Source organism: Tachysurus vachellii, chromosome 4 (genome assembly GCF_030014155.1).
Source record: "Tachysurus vachellii isolate PV-2020 chromosome 4, HZAU_Pvac_v1, whole genome shotgun sequence".
Classification (NCBI taxonomy): domain Eukaryota; kingdom Metazoa; phylum Chordata; class Actinopteri; order Siluriformes; family Bagridae; genus Tachysurus; species Tachysurus vachellii.
Window position 1 is genome coordinate 21,628,795 of NC_083463.1, and position 14,595 is coordinate 21,643,389.

General features: G+C 37.3%; 1 long non-coding RNA gene across 1 annotated transcript; it reads left to right on the forward strand.

Moving 5' to 3' along the window:
* The first annotated feature begins 3,672 nt into the window (after positions 1-3,672).
* Positions 3,673-10,517, forward strand: LOC132843986 (uncharacterized). The gene is made up of 3 exons (XR_009648322.1): positions 3,673-3,749; positions 4,710-4,775; positions 9,957-10,517. It is a non-coding gene; the product is annotated as an uncharacterized LOC132843986 (long non-coding RNA).
* The last annotated feature ends 4,078 nt before the right edge of the window (positions 10,518-14,595 follow it).

Sequence of the window (14,595 nt, forward strand, 5' to 3'; positions counted from 1 at the left end):
CACCATCTGTTTCGCGAGAATGACTGGGATTCGAACAAAGACGCGCGGAGGGGAATAATGCCGAAAAGAGGGCAATATACTGAGACCGTCCTCCAAGCCTTCTGTCCCTACAAACCACCCCCCTGCTTCTTCTTTCCCCTTGTCGTTGTGATGGAAGACGCTGCGTGCTGTTTCAGTCCCCATGAGACACAGCATCTCTTTGTTTAGCTTTGAAAGCACTTTATACAGAAAGGTGTCCTCTAGTCTAACCCTGTTATTGATCCTCAGACTTATTCATTCATTCATTCATTCATTCATTCATTCATGCATGCATGCATTCATTCTCTTATTTTAATTTCATTATTGCAAACAATTATCACTTATTGAACTGTTTAAAATGTAAATAACAGGAGGTTCACATAATCGTCTGAAGGGAACTGGAAATTATCAGTGAGGTTGTGTTTGATGCAAGCCAGTCAATAAAAGCATACAGCATCAGGATTTTTATTAATCTTGTGGGTGACTGTGTGTGTGTCTCAATCAGTTCAGTAGTCTCAGAAATGATCTGAGAGTCGTCTATTTTAAGTGCTGTTGCAATTGCAAAATAACCCTCCAGTGCACTGGATCATTCACCCCTTAAAAAAATCCCACACTACACTATAAAAACCAAGGAACATCGACTCTCACCATGTTCTCTTACTGGAAATGGCGTCATATTTTCTGAAGCCTCTTAGCTCAAAAAATGGCAGTTGGATTATTAACCAACTCAATCTACATATGTAAGTAGTTTGTTATTGTTGTTTCAGTGCTCAAATGATTACTTACATTTGTTATTATTTACATTACTTGACGTTCTTTATAAGCTGCAGTTTGTTTGAGTTTAATGACTTTTAGGTGTTTAAAGTTTTTAAAAAAATTCTAGCTAGACTACAATCTTGCTTAAAGTGAAAGTGATCATGTTAGAAATAATTAAGATGTACTGTATATACTGTACTTTCTCTTTCTCAGTATACTCTTTTTGATGTTTTATTTTTTTCCACCAGAAAAATACCAAATCAGGCAGTGACGTGTTGGAAAACCTCACAGGCATCTCTCTTTTCAAACTAAATTAAACACATATATTTTTTTTTATTCTGCAGCTTATTCTAGTATTATATATTGAACATACACCATGTAATGCATTTGCACAATAAATACTGTAGACAAGAAAAATATATAATTCTTATATGCACATACACTGTGATGAGACATTTGAAGTTTGAACCAGGAAACACCCAGGATCTAATACTGGACCTCTTCCTCCATCTGCACAACCAGATCTTTGCTCTATGACCTCTGGACTTGCACAGCACAGTGCCACTTTATACCACACTACAGTATACTGCACATGGACACTTTAAGGACAATCACTAAATTTGTACTGCAAATATCTACCATACACATCTATGTATATACATATATTTTCACATATATTTTCATATATGTTAAATAGTTTATACTTTTTATTTATCTACCTCCTTTTGGTTTTATTTTTTATCCTTAATTCCATTCCTTTTTATGCTTGAATACCAGACAGACGTAAAAAGCATTGCACTGCATGTCTTACTCTGTATGTATGTATATCAGACAAATAAAATTTGATTGTATTTGACATCCATTAAACATTAAACACCAATTTATTGTTAATGGTAAACAACTTTTTAATGTTCTCTACCAGGTTGTGCAGTCTGTAGCATTGTTCCAACGAGCAACTTGCACAACTCCACCATCTGCTTCTCAGAAAACTGTTTACTGCCTGTACAAATTTCTCATTAAATTCACACATGAGCCCTTGTGCTACTTTTCTTTTGGATTATTTCCACAGCAACACATTTACATCCCTTGTGAGATTGCTGTCATTCAACCTAACAAAGCTTCAGAAATGCCTCAGCAAATGACATGCTTAGCCTGTTTACCTAATTAATATTCATGAAATTATTTCCCCAAAACAATACACCCCCTTCAGCAAGACATTTCTTAAACATGGGTAATACAGAAAGCTGCAATTAATATCAAGCTATGTCATAAGTTGGAAAAAAATTGCTGACACACAAAAACCAATCCATTCAAATGCACCATCACACAGGAAGCTAAAGAAAAAACAAAAATTACCAATCCAAAAAAAAAAAATCAGATGATGGTCCTTTTTCAAAATTTTCATATGCAATATAAACACATAAGCAATAAAAACGTATACAATGTTTTAAGTAGATGTAGTATGTGAGAGCTCGGTATTGTTCCATGCCAAACTTTATATTAAATCTGCAGGGAAGCAGGATAACAGCCAGACATCTAGTGCTAGAGTGTGAAGAATGTTTGAGCATATGGTGTACGTAATCCTAGAAGATTAAACTGCCTTTGTTCACACTGGTATATGCACACGAAGAAGCTGTGCCACACCCTGGACCAATGGATCTTTCCTCATATTAGCTAGGTTATGAGTATACAGTATATACACAAGCCGTTTATGAATGATGATCTTTGCTTCTGAGAGGAATGAAGTGGAAGACATGCAACACTCTGAAGTTTATACTGGAGGTCTCAAGTAGTTATTTGGCCCATAATTGCAGCTGTTATAATATTACATGCTTTTATGAATGTGGGAATAGGACTTGGTGTGAATAAAGTATGCATATATGTAAAAGTGTCCTTTTAAGAACGTGTATAATGTATGTTTGTGTGTGTTGAAGCCAAACTAAATTCTCACCTTGTGGACGACAATTGTTGTTCAGATCATGGTGCTACATACAACAAAGAACTGCAGGAGACGATACTGAACTAAGAACACTACTGATAAACTAAGTGAAGTAACTAACATTTTTTGACATTTTATCTTGAGGAACTACCAGTTTTCCTCAAACTACATCAGAACTAAATGACTTCCCGAATCTCATCTCCTCATACCAGTAATTTGGGAGAATTTGGTATTTTGGGTACACAGATGGGCAGACTGTCAGATGTCATTGAGAATGTGGGTGTCTAAATACCCTGAAAGCTTTAATGTGCAGGTGCTGCTGTGGAAAATGCGTTCAGCTTCCATCTCCCATCACACACCCACACACAAAGCAATAAGACATAGTATGTACTGTACTTCACATAACTATGCTACCTGTAGCGAGCTGAAATAGCAAAGATGGACTTCTTCTTCTGGAAACCTGCCCAGCATTAATGCCCATGATATTGCACTTACGCATATTCATATTGATATTGATTAGCTGTAATTTAATGAGGGCTGAACAGTGCTGTTTATCCAACTCGTTCTTGCGAATACAAAAATGCATGTTGATCAGTTCAGAGGGATTTATGACAGTATGTGCTGAGGTTTAATTTCTTTCTAACTAAGACTAGACAGAAAAATAGTGGAAAGTAACCAGTCAACCAAATAGATTTCACTGCCAAATCAATACATTCCTAATTACATTAGGTTAGATTTACACAACAATAACTGCAAAAAATGTAAAGGTAATGTTTGACTAATATTCTGTTACTAGGATAGAGAAACAGAACGCAGTATCAAGGGAGTGTTTATAGTCAGCAGTTACACATTTCCACCAGATAAGCTTGTTGTGTTATATTACCCATAATCTTCTGATTTATTATCAGGTGCATTGCAATTTAGTCATACCCACTCGTGATTACTAGTTCACTCTGTGAGACAGATACAGTACACAGCCATGACACACATTTTAACACAGGACCCTTGTCTGGCTTAATTTTGATTTTGGATAAAGGTAAGGCAAATGAAAAACTCTAAATTGAATATGCATGTAATCGTTTTCTGATTTGACATTTGGTAAAGGGATTCCTTTATTTCTCAGCTCTGACAGCAAGTACAGAAGCTTATTTAGCCTTAAGTTAGGTGCAAATGATTTTCTAAGTACAGTATTGTTGTTGCAGAATTAAAAATAAAAGTAAAGATTCCAGTTTTTTTTAAGCTTATATTAGATCCATTTAACCACAGGACCCCATATTCCTATGGATCTCATCCTGTAGTACAGTAGCATAATTTCCGTAATGCCAAAACACATACACACACACACACACACACACACACACAAACACACACACACACTCTCTCGCTCTCTCTCTCTCTCTCTCTCTCTCTCTCTCTCTCACACACACACACACGCACACACACACACACACACACACACACACACACACACACACACACACACACACACACACAAAGCTCTTTTTGTTCTCTGTTGCTATTCTCTCTGTGACATGTAGCACAAATAGACCAAATGCAGAAACTGCATTCACACATCTCTCATGCCTTGCTGTCTATCACAAACTGTAATGAAGACAGATTAAGGGGTGTGGGAATCTGTGCCATCCACTCAAGTTTGATAGAGGTGAAGATTAAATATGACGGGGTGAAGATTGATTTACTGCTTATTCATAGGCCCATTTCCTTTGGCGAAACTAAAGCTTCCTGAACAAGAGCTTTAAAGCTCCTGGTTAGTATTTCTGTAGAAAGCTTGACCATTATGTAAGATGGAAGACTGCATGTGGGTTTGACATTTACAACACAGCAAAAGCACAGTGACCAAGAAAGAATTTAAGATAGAGATATTGTCTGTTTTTGCTCCTTTTTTTGCATGAAAACAATGTTAGCATCATTTTAGCCTTAAAAACAAGCAGTGCATAAATTAAGCTCTTGTTTAAATGAACTTTTGTGCATCCAGGATGAGTGTGAAAAACAATCCAGCATGAGTGAGCTCTCTTATTGGAAAGACAAATTTTTTTGCCAGGTAAGAAGATTTTAATGATGAGTTTTATATCCCTTTTGAAGTGACACAGAGTCAGTTCTTTCCTGGATCAAGCTCCTAATCTGTAACTATTCAGCACATCTTTACCAAAAAATGAATAAAAAACCAACCAATTTCTAGCACTGCTGATTTCGACCCAGGAGCTAGTGATGTCAGGGATTTTAGAAATATAGGCTTGGCAACAGGCCATCTAATATCCATTACAACAATAAGAGCAACTTTTTTTACATGAACACACTACAAAGCACGTGAAGAATACAGTTGTTGTTTGTTTATTTATTTGTTTGTTTTTACATATTAATATTCTGAAACATTGAAATATTAGTTGAAAACAATCAGTGGTCTAAAGAGGAAATGCACGTAACTGGAAATTGAAACACTAAATATGAGCCTCAGTGCTAATTGTTTATGCTTAAAACTGTAGAAATAGAAGTGTTTCAATAAGTCAGGGTCTAAGAGTAACCTCAATTTCAAGAGTAACCTCAACAAGTTTTCAATCAGTAAACAAGTAACCTTGTTATTGAAAATGTATTACTTTAGACTTTCTCTGAAGTCAGCAGTGACACTGTCTAGCTAATGCTGTACAGACACCAGTTGTGTGCCATTACAAAGAAGGGATCATTATGATGTGTAAAATGCTGATGGAATTGCTTTTGCAAGGTGATGGTTTGGTGTTTAATATGGTGAAAATTTAACTCTTATAAAGGTTTGACTGAGTTGACAATTGACTCCCTTAAAGCAGACTTTTCTCCCCTCGATGCCACTCCAACTCTTCAGATCACATGTCTGAGAATGACGATAATGAGAGGTGCTTTCTGTTGAGCTTGTTCTATAATTGAATTCAGCTCAATTTTATTTATATAGCGCTTTGCACACATAGTGATATAAATATTACAGTTTACATTTATCAATAATAAACACCCCAAAGGTGGCAATGACAAGGAAAAACACCCCTGAATGGCATGAGGAAAAACCAATGACATAAATCAAACCCAGCAATGAAGCTGGACAATACCGGGCTGTGTGAGTATAAATCATTGCTTTTCTAATTATGTTGTACCACCTCTTAGGGGGTCTTGCCCCCACTTTACCACCCCATGGTCTAAAACAGGGACACCATTCTATGTTACAGCAGTGACACTGTGTCAGTTAAAATAGGGTAATAAAGTATGTCTGGTCAGAAGTCCTTGTTCAAACTATGAATTGTTAGTCTATGTTTAAAATACTTTTAAAAAATGGGGTCTGGGGAGTGGTGGTGTTTGACTGTTATTAAAAATAGAAAAATAAAATAAAGGTCAACTTATTTATTAAATTATAATATATCTGAAGCTTTAGTGTGTCTTCATTCAATGATTGGGCTTATATTAAAACTTATGAATTTAGTGCAGCATGAGATAGTTAGTAGGAAAAAAAATTGTCTCCCTATTGTTCCACTCAGCTATATATGTGTGTTCACTCAGACACCTCCCAAAAAGATGCAGATAGAAACCAAGGGGACAAGGGCAATGTCTCTTGTGTTGGGGTCAGAACAGATTGCTGACCTCTTCTATAGAACATAGGGCAGGGTGGTGACCCAGGGTTAAAGAGGAGCTTTCAGGGACAGAAATTCTCACACATACACAGCATAAATAGTCACACACCACTGCAAACCTTTGCCGTGGAGGATTGGCTGGCTGATTTTAGGTTATAAGTGAGTCCTTATGATGGCATATTTAAACATTTTAATCATCTCACTTCCACTCTCTATCTGTCTGGCTGTCATATCATATGCAACTGCAGCATGAGGTCACTTAATAAGGCTGAACTAATGTATAATTTAATGCCTGTTAAAGAGAAGTAGCTGTATGTATATGTACATAAATGAAATAAATAGAGCAGACATGCATGTTTGCCTTGTTACCAGACAACTGTTTAAGAGCTACATTAATGATTTTCTGTAGCAATTATAAAACAAACACATAAATAAATAAATAAATAAATAAATAAATAAATAAATAGATAAATAAATAAATAATACCCATTAGAATGTCAATTTTACAATGTTTATTTATTTGTTTATTTATTTATTTTGTTTATTGGTCTGTTTGTTTATTTTATTTATTTCTCATCTACCAATTCCTAAAGAGATATAACTTTAATATGAAGATATATTTCTAAATGAAGATTTGAAGATTAAGATATATAATATTACAAAGCAATTTAATTAAGAACAAGAGTTCTGTTTGTGCACAGGAGTTTTTTTAATATGCATCATAAAGTATCTGTTCTCCTGAGAGATGACTCCTTTTCCTGGATGGATCCTCATATTACAAGTCCAGACATGTAGTTTAAATATTCAGCACATCTTCCATATATGCACAAAGTGAAATTTATTCCACTGCCATGCTCACACATTTAGGTTTAAGAACAGTGTACAGACAAGAGAATTGACTGCACTATTCAGTAAACACTTTGACTAAATTGACATGGTTTTCCCTGGTTGTGCCTCACAATGCAGAACAAAATAATATTAGGACAACTCAGTGTTCAGCCACTAAGTTTTCTGTAAAAAGAGTGCAGTATTAAAAAGACATTTGTCATCAATAAATAGTTTTTTCTCATATTTTTACAATATATATATTTTTAAAATACTACAGCCCTCCCCGTGACCCGAGGTAGTTCAGATAAGCAGTAGAAAATGAATGAATGAATGAAATTACTACAGCCTTTAAATATCTACCTTTCTACTTTTTTTACTATTAAAAAATGATATATAATGAGTATCAGCTTGCCCACAGCATATGAAAACAAATAAAATCTGCCATCAAAACACAAATGTAATATTTAATTTGGAAATGCAATAAACACTAACAATAAAGTGTAGTTGAAGGCATTTACCTATGATATCTAAACCCCTTTCCTTTATACTGTAGATCATCAATGAGGTTGAAAAACTATTAAAATCATAACAGATTTTTCTCACAAAGTATTGAATTTCAATACAATTCAACACAAAGTCAGATCAAAAGATCTCAAACTTATTAGGTATCAATGGGCAGTATACAGTACATGTAGAAAGACATTTCTTAAACATTTATTATTGCGAGAACAATCACAGAAAAAAAAAATGACAAGAAAATGTGACCTAAAAAAAAATTATAATAATGCAGTGTGTAACATGTGCTGAAACAATGCAAGCCTGGCTTCCTTGCATAATGTGCACATGCAGCATGCACTTTCTTTTCATACCTCATCACATGCTCTTCTTTTGCAAGGGTGGGAAAGTTGTGATCCTCACTACAGCATATTCAACACGGGTCACTTTGCCTTAGTGCAGCTTTCCTCTCAAAGCCAGAAAGTTGGTTTTAGCATGCACTACAGCAGATGGGCCAAGGCATCCATATTCATTAGCCTCGGTCTACCACCTTGACCCTGACGCCAGCTCCCCATCCGGGCTCTCTTGATGGACTCAATAGAAGCAACTTGGGGCTACTACAAGACCCCTAGAACATGTTTATTATCCCAAACGCTGGGAAACACGAATGGCCATCTCCTCAACAATCCCCCCACCATCTCAACTCCAAATCTGCATTACGACACTCACATTCTCAAGCAGGTCCCAAAAGAATGGAACATCTGCCCCTCTAATGGGGCTTTCTCAAAGTTGGGTGGATGATAAATGAAGAAAGTCTAGAGGGGACAATGGTTGAAGACCAGATTGAGGCAAAATCACAAAATTGATCAATCAAGGAAGCAGGGAATAAAGGATATATTTTGGAACTGCCAAAAAAGAAAAATCAGCTGTACAAAAATCTGTCTATGTGCGCTTATATAAATATATATATATATATATATATATATATATATATATATATATATATATATATATATATATACAGAGAGAGAGAGAGAGAGAGAGAGAGAGAGAGAGATACACACAATGGTGGGAGCATAGACTGACACACAATAACAAAGTTGACTTGATTGATCATGAAACTGGGAAGAAGGGAGTAAAGGATTATGGGTGAAGAACACCATTCTTATTAATAAACTACTAAAGAAAGCCTGCACTAGCTAGACTGATGTGTTTGTCTCTTTATAACACAATTAAACTGAGAGTGAGAGGAGAGAAGGCAGTAAGGCTGTGAGATTTACATACTGATAGTTGATTTAATAAATGGCTCAAAGGGATTAGGAGAGAACATTAGATGACGAGTTAAAAAGTACACATAGCCCATTGTAAAATTCAGTAATGGTTCATAAACAAAGCCATAATTCACATTGGTGATATACACAGGGGAATAACATTGACATGGTAGGCTTGTGTTGGCCACAAATGTCACCAATTAGGAAACCTAAACGAAGGTAATATTTATATTAATGTAGTACTTTGTGCTTGCTTTTCAGCACCTTGTTGAGGAACAGTGTGAGAGGAACAGAGTAAGGATTAAAGACTATATAGCTTATATCTAGAGTTGAAAAGCAGTATACAATAATTGTATTGCTAGGATAGTTAAAGAGTTAACCATGTGCAATAACAGCACATGAATAATCTTACACATAACTGAATTAACACTTAAAAAATATATATATATATAATTTTATGATGGGGGCACGGTGGCTTAGTGGTTAGCACGTTCGCCTCACACCTCCAGGGTCACGGTTCGATTCCCGCCTCCGCCTTGTGTGTGTGGAGTTTGCATGTTCTCCCCGTGCCTCGGGGGTTTCCTCCGGGTACTCCGGTTTCCTACCCCAGTCCAAAGACATGCATGGTAGGTTGATTGGCATCTCTGGAAAATTGTCCCTAGTGTGTGATTGCGTGAGTAATTGAGAGTGTGTGTGCCCTGCGATGGGTTGGCACTCCGTCCAGGGTGTATCCTGCCTTGATGCCCAATGACGCCTGAGATAAGCACAGGCTCCCCGTGACCCGGGGTAGTTCGGATAAGCGGTAGAAAATGAATGAATGAATGAATTTTATGATCAGTTAAATTATGTGCTAATCACAAAGTAATGTAGAGCTAACCTTATATACTATGTAAGTCATGAAAGACCATAACTTCACTTTAAGTATATGCTAGTATATATTTGCTATTTAATGCATTAATTAATATGTATATGACAGTATCAAACATGGTATATAAGAAAGAAAATGAATTACCTGTCAATAATTGTTCACCCTTGTAGATAAAGGAGCAGTGTTCCAGGTCTGAACCATCCAGAGCACATACTAGTACTACAGTGGAATTTGAAGAGAAATGGTGGATGAATGACAAAAAATGGGTTAAATTCCTGGTGTTTAGTTTGGTGTGTGTTTATTAGTGCATCTTTTTATATTCAATAAGGATAAAAGTAATGCAGTTACAACCAGCAATGGACAGATGTCCCAGTTCAAGTCCCGGTTCCACCATTGCTGGAACCTTGAGCAAGGCCCTTAACCCTCAACTGCTCAGTTGTATGAATGAGATAAATCTAATTCAATTTGAATCATGGTTTCTTCTACAATCATTCATATGGCAAATTAAACAAACAATTTTTTAGTCATATTCTTTCTTAAAGAGCGTGATTGTGCTTTTAAATTATTCCTACATGTTAGTTAATGTATTCAATCAGCGTATTAATTAATGTATAAAACATGCACTAACATGTAGTTAAGGTGGTTGTTATTCACGCAAGACTTCATATTACTCTTATCATAGTTAACGTTAATTCTACATTAATTCATGTTTAATGTTTAGTACATGACTAACCTCATAATTATTAAGTGGTAATAATTCAGGTATTATTATATATGTTGTCATTGTAAAGTTTTAAGGAAATGGACACATGCCTAATAAACTTAATTTGCAGTATATGACTTATTAATTTGTGAATAGTATAAAAGGAATCCATGTGCAATTGTTTGTTGTCCTTTTGCTTGGAATGTCAGAATCAGTGCTTGCCGTGCTTCTACGGTGGCCGAGAAGTGCAAAACAAATGAACAAATCCGAAAACACATTAACAAATCCGAAAACAAATGAACAAATCCGAAAACACATTAACAAATCCGAAAACACATTAACAAATCCGAAAACACAACGACAAGTCAGACAACCCGGAACGGTAGGTATCGTTTTTGTAGGTAGGTATCGAAACTTACCGATCATTGGACAAGACACCTGGACAAGACACCTGTCACTCAAGATATACAGGTATGGAATCTTATGTGTAAAGTTCAACGTTTAAATATAAGAAAATAACAGAATTACTCCACAGTAACCCATTCCATCCATCAATTCCAACTTTTCCCTGCGGCAGACTGTTGAACTTCATGTATACCTTGAGTGACAGGTGTCTTGTCCAATGATCGGTACGTGTTCCAATCACAAACTATAACAACCTCTTCCGGGTTGTCTGAATTGTCGTTGTGTTTTCGGATTTGTTAATGTGTTTTTGGATTTGTTAATGTGTTTTTGGATTTGTTAATTTGTTTTCGGATTTGTTAATGTGTTTTCGGATTTGTTAATGTGTTTTCGGATTTGTTAATTTGTTTTCGGATTTGTTCATTTGTTTTCGGATTTGTTAATGTGTTTTCAGATTTGTTAATGTGTTTTTGGATTTGTTAATGTGTTTTTCGATTTGTTAATGTGTTTTCGGATTTGTTGTGTTTTTGGATTTGTTAATTTGTTTTTGGATTTGTTAATGTGTTTTCAGATTTGTTAATTTGTTTTCGGATTTGTTAATTTGTTTTAGGATTTGTTAATGTGTTTTCAGATTTGTTAATTTGTTTTCGGATTTGTTAATGTGTTTTCGGATTTGTTAATGTGTTTTCAGATTTGTTAAAGTGTTTTTGGATTTGTTAATGTGTTTTTGGATTTGTTAATGTGTTTTCGATTTGTTAATTTGTTTTCAGATTTGTTAATTTGTTTTTGGATTTGTTAATGTGTTTTCAGATTTGTTAATTTGTTTTGCACTTCTCGGCCACTGTATTATACAGGCTGATTTATACTTTCATTTCAAATAAGACTCGGTCAATGTAAAGTGTTACAAGATCACGTACCATTTCAAAAGAATTATCTGACCACACACTTAGCTCATCATAACATTCTGTCATGTGAGGCAGTATGGCACAGTTAGCAAACTGATACTTCAATAACGTTTCAAAGAATTTTATTAATAAAAGTGAATGCAAATTTAATTCAACTGTACTTTATCGTAGTTGTAGATGATGCAAAATTTTAGAAGTGGCCACCACTGTAAACATTAAAAGAGATTACTCACTGAAAGATAAAAATAGCAGGTCCACTAGCACATTGTGGAATTGTACATTTTAATATATCATTTGTTAATGGTTTCTTTCCCTCAAGATGTACTAGCTAGAAGAGGGGAGAGAAAATTATTCATCTGTTACAGTGGCTTCAGGCTATTATGCACAGTGTAAGATTTGCCTAAAAAACCTTGCTCATCTGTGTTGTTATTTGCTTAATAATTACATTTTAAGGTATTACCTACAATTACTAGTAATGTTTATAGTAGATTACCAGTGAAAAATGTCACCATTGACACACTGCTGCTATATACAGTCTCTCACAGCCAGGTCTTTTTCACCTCAGCTGTGCAAGGCTCAAACACAGCATGTGTAACATCTTTCATTATCACAGGCCATGTTTCCTTTGGCATGCTGCCACTATTCAACATCTTCAAATGTAGAATATCTATCAGTTTTTGGGTAACCCAGATTTTAATGTTCAGTAATCCTATATGAGTTCACTAAGACATACTGTGGCCCAGAAATGGAATTTTTTTCCATCCTAAGATGTTAAACTTTATTTCAGTCATATTTAAAATGAAAGGTTTCATCAAAGACATCAAAGAGTTTAAGAACTGTCATGCTTTTTTGCATTAGCCCTTTAAGCAAATAGACATACAGACTTTGCTTAAATTTTACACCGGTAACAATGTAAAAACCTTCTGGTCTTTAGTCTCAGAAAATAAATCACATTTTTTTGGTGCATTTAAGTTGATCAGAAGAAACACCACTCTAATTAGGCAAGCGGTGCAGCCGTATGTAATCTAGGGTTCCCCAGAGATGCATCTACTGTATATTCCTCTTTCTGTCCAGAATGGCACTAAAGAAAATGCTGATATAGGTATCTGATAAGACTAAGTACAGTTTTCTACCATGTAAGATTTTGCTTTCTGCCATGGAGGATTGCTTCTCACTCCCCTAAAAAACTTCAGTGTGTATCTGAGATGTAGTATTGAATAACCTCCTACTAGTATTGAGTCAACAAGAAGCATGATGTCCATGCATTATGGTATATAAACTAGCTCCCTCCCGTAGCACTTGGTACAGATTTACTAACCCAGGTTACAGAACTAGATTATACATATGGCAGTATTTTTTATATATATATAAGCACAAATGTTCTATCTGTGAACCTGTAAGTAAAGAAAAAGGCATTTGTCCTACTTTTGTTGTCATACAGTATGTACTGTAAACAATATATCCTGTCAACCAAGAACAGATTCTAACTGAGCCTATCATGGGCACAGACGTACTGAAACTATATTGTCACGACCGGGGGCTGGATGGAAACAGACCCGTAGGCAGGATAGCTTCGAATGAAAGGGGGTTTAATAAATAATGAAGACAGGTACAAAAACATGACGAGAACTGAAATAAAACAGATGACGACACGTAACAAAGACTAGACATGACACCGGGTATAACGCAACTAATGATTCCGCGCTGCATTCAGCAACGCGGCTCACTTAAATACTATACAGATAATGACAACTTTAGGAACAGGTGATGAAACAGGGAGGAGCTGACTAAGACACGTGACAACAACACGACACGTGGCAGACATGTGACAACAACAATAGCACATGGCCAAAAGTCTGTGCTGAGTCATGACAGAACCCCCCCAAGGTGCGGCTCCCGAAGCGCCAAACCCTGTCAGAGTCCAGGAGGGGGGGGCGAGGCACATGGCGACGGCAGATGGGGGGAGCAAGGAACACGGCGAAGGCAAATGGGGGAACGAGGAACACGGCGAAGGCTGATGGGGGGAGCAAGGCACACGGCCAGGCCGGTGGGGGGAGCAAGGCACATGGCGAGGCCGGTGGGGGGAGCAAGGCACACGGCGAGGCCGGTGGGGGGAGCAAGGCAAACGCGGCACAGCAGGGAGGGCCGAGCGACGAGCTCAGCCAAGCAGAGGGGCCGAACGATGTCCACAGCCGAGCAGAAGGACCGAGCAACGTCCTCAGCCAAGCAGAAGGGCCACGCGACTTCTATGGCTGAGCTGAAGGGCCAAGCGATATCCACAGCCGAGCTGACGGGCTGAACACAACCCCGGACACACCACAGCCAGACTCACGTCCTGATGGCCAGAATACAAAGGGTGGGAGGGAGGGAAAGATCCATCGTCCTGAGCCTGCAGCACCCCCCACGGAAGAAGTGAAGCGACGCCCTCCTCGGACGGAACCGGAACTGGAGCGGCGTCCTTCACCGAAAAAAGGGCAGGGCGATGCCGCAGGGCACCAAAAAACAAAAAAGGAGCAAAAACCTGGATGGTGACATCCTCCGCGACGGAAGTGAGGCGACATCCACCTCGGACGGAACCGAAAACTGGAGCGGCGTCCCTCACCAAAAAAAGGGCGGAGCGATGTCAGCAAAAAACAGAAAAGGGCTCGAAGGACTGACGGAACAGTCCAGGGGAAGAAGAAGATAAAAAGCTGGTCCGAGCTGAAGCTATCCTGCTGGGTCTTAAGGCGGAATCATTCTGTCACGACCGGGGGCTGGAGGGAGACAGACCCGTAGGCAGGATAGCTTCGAATGAAAGGG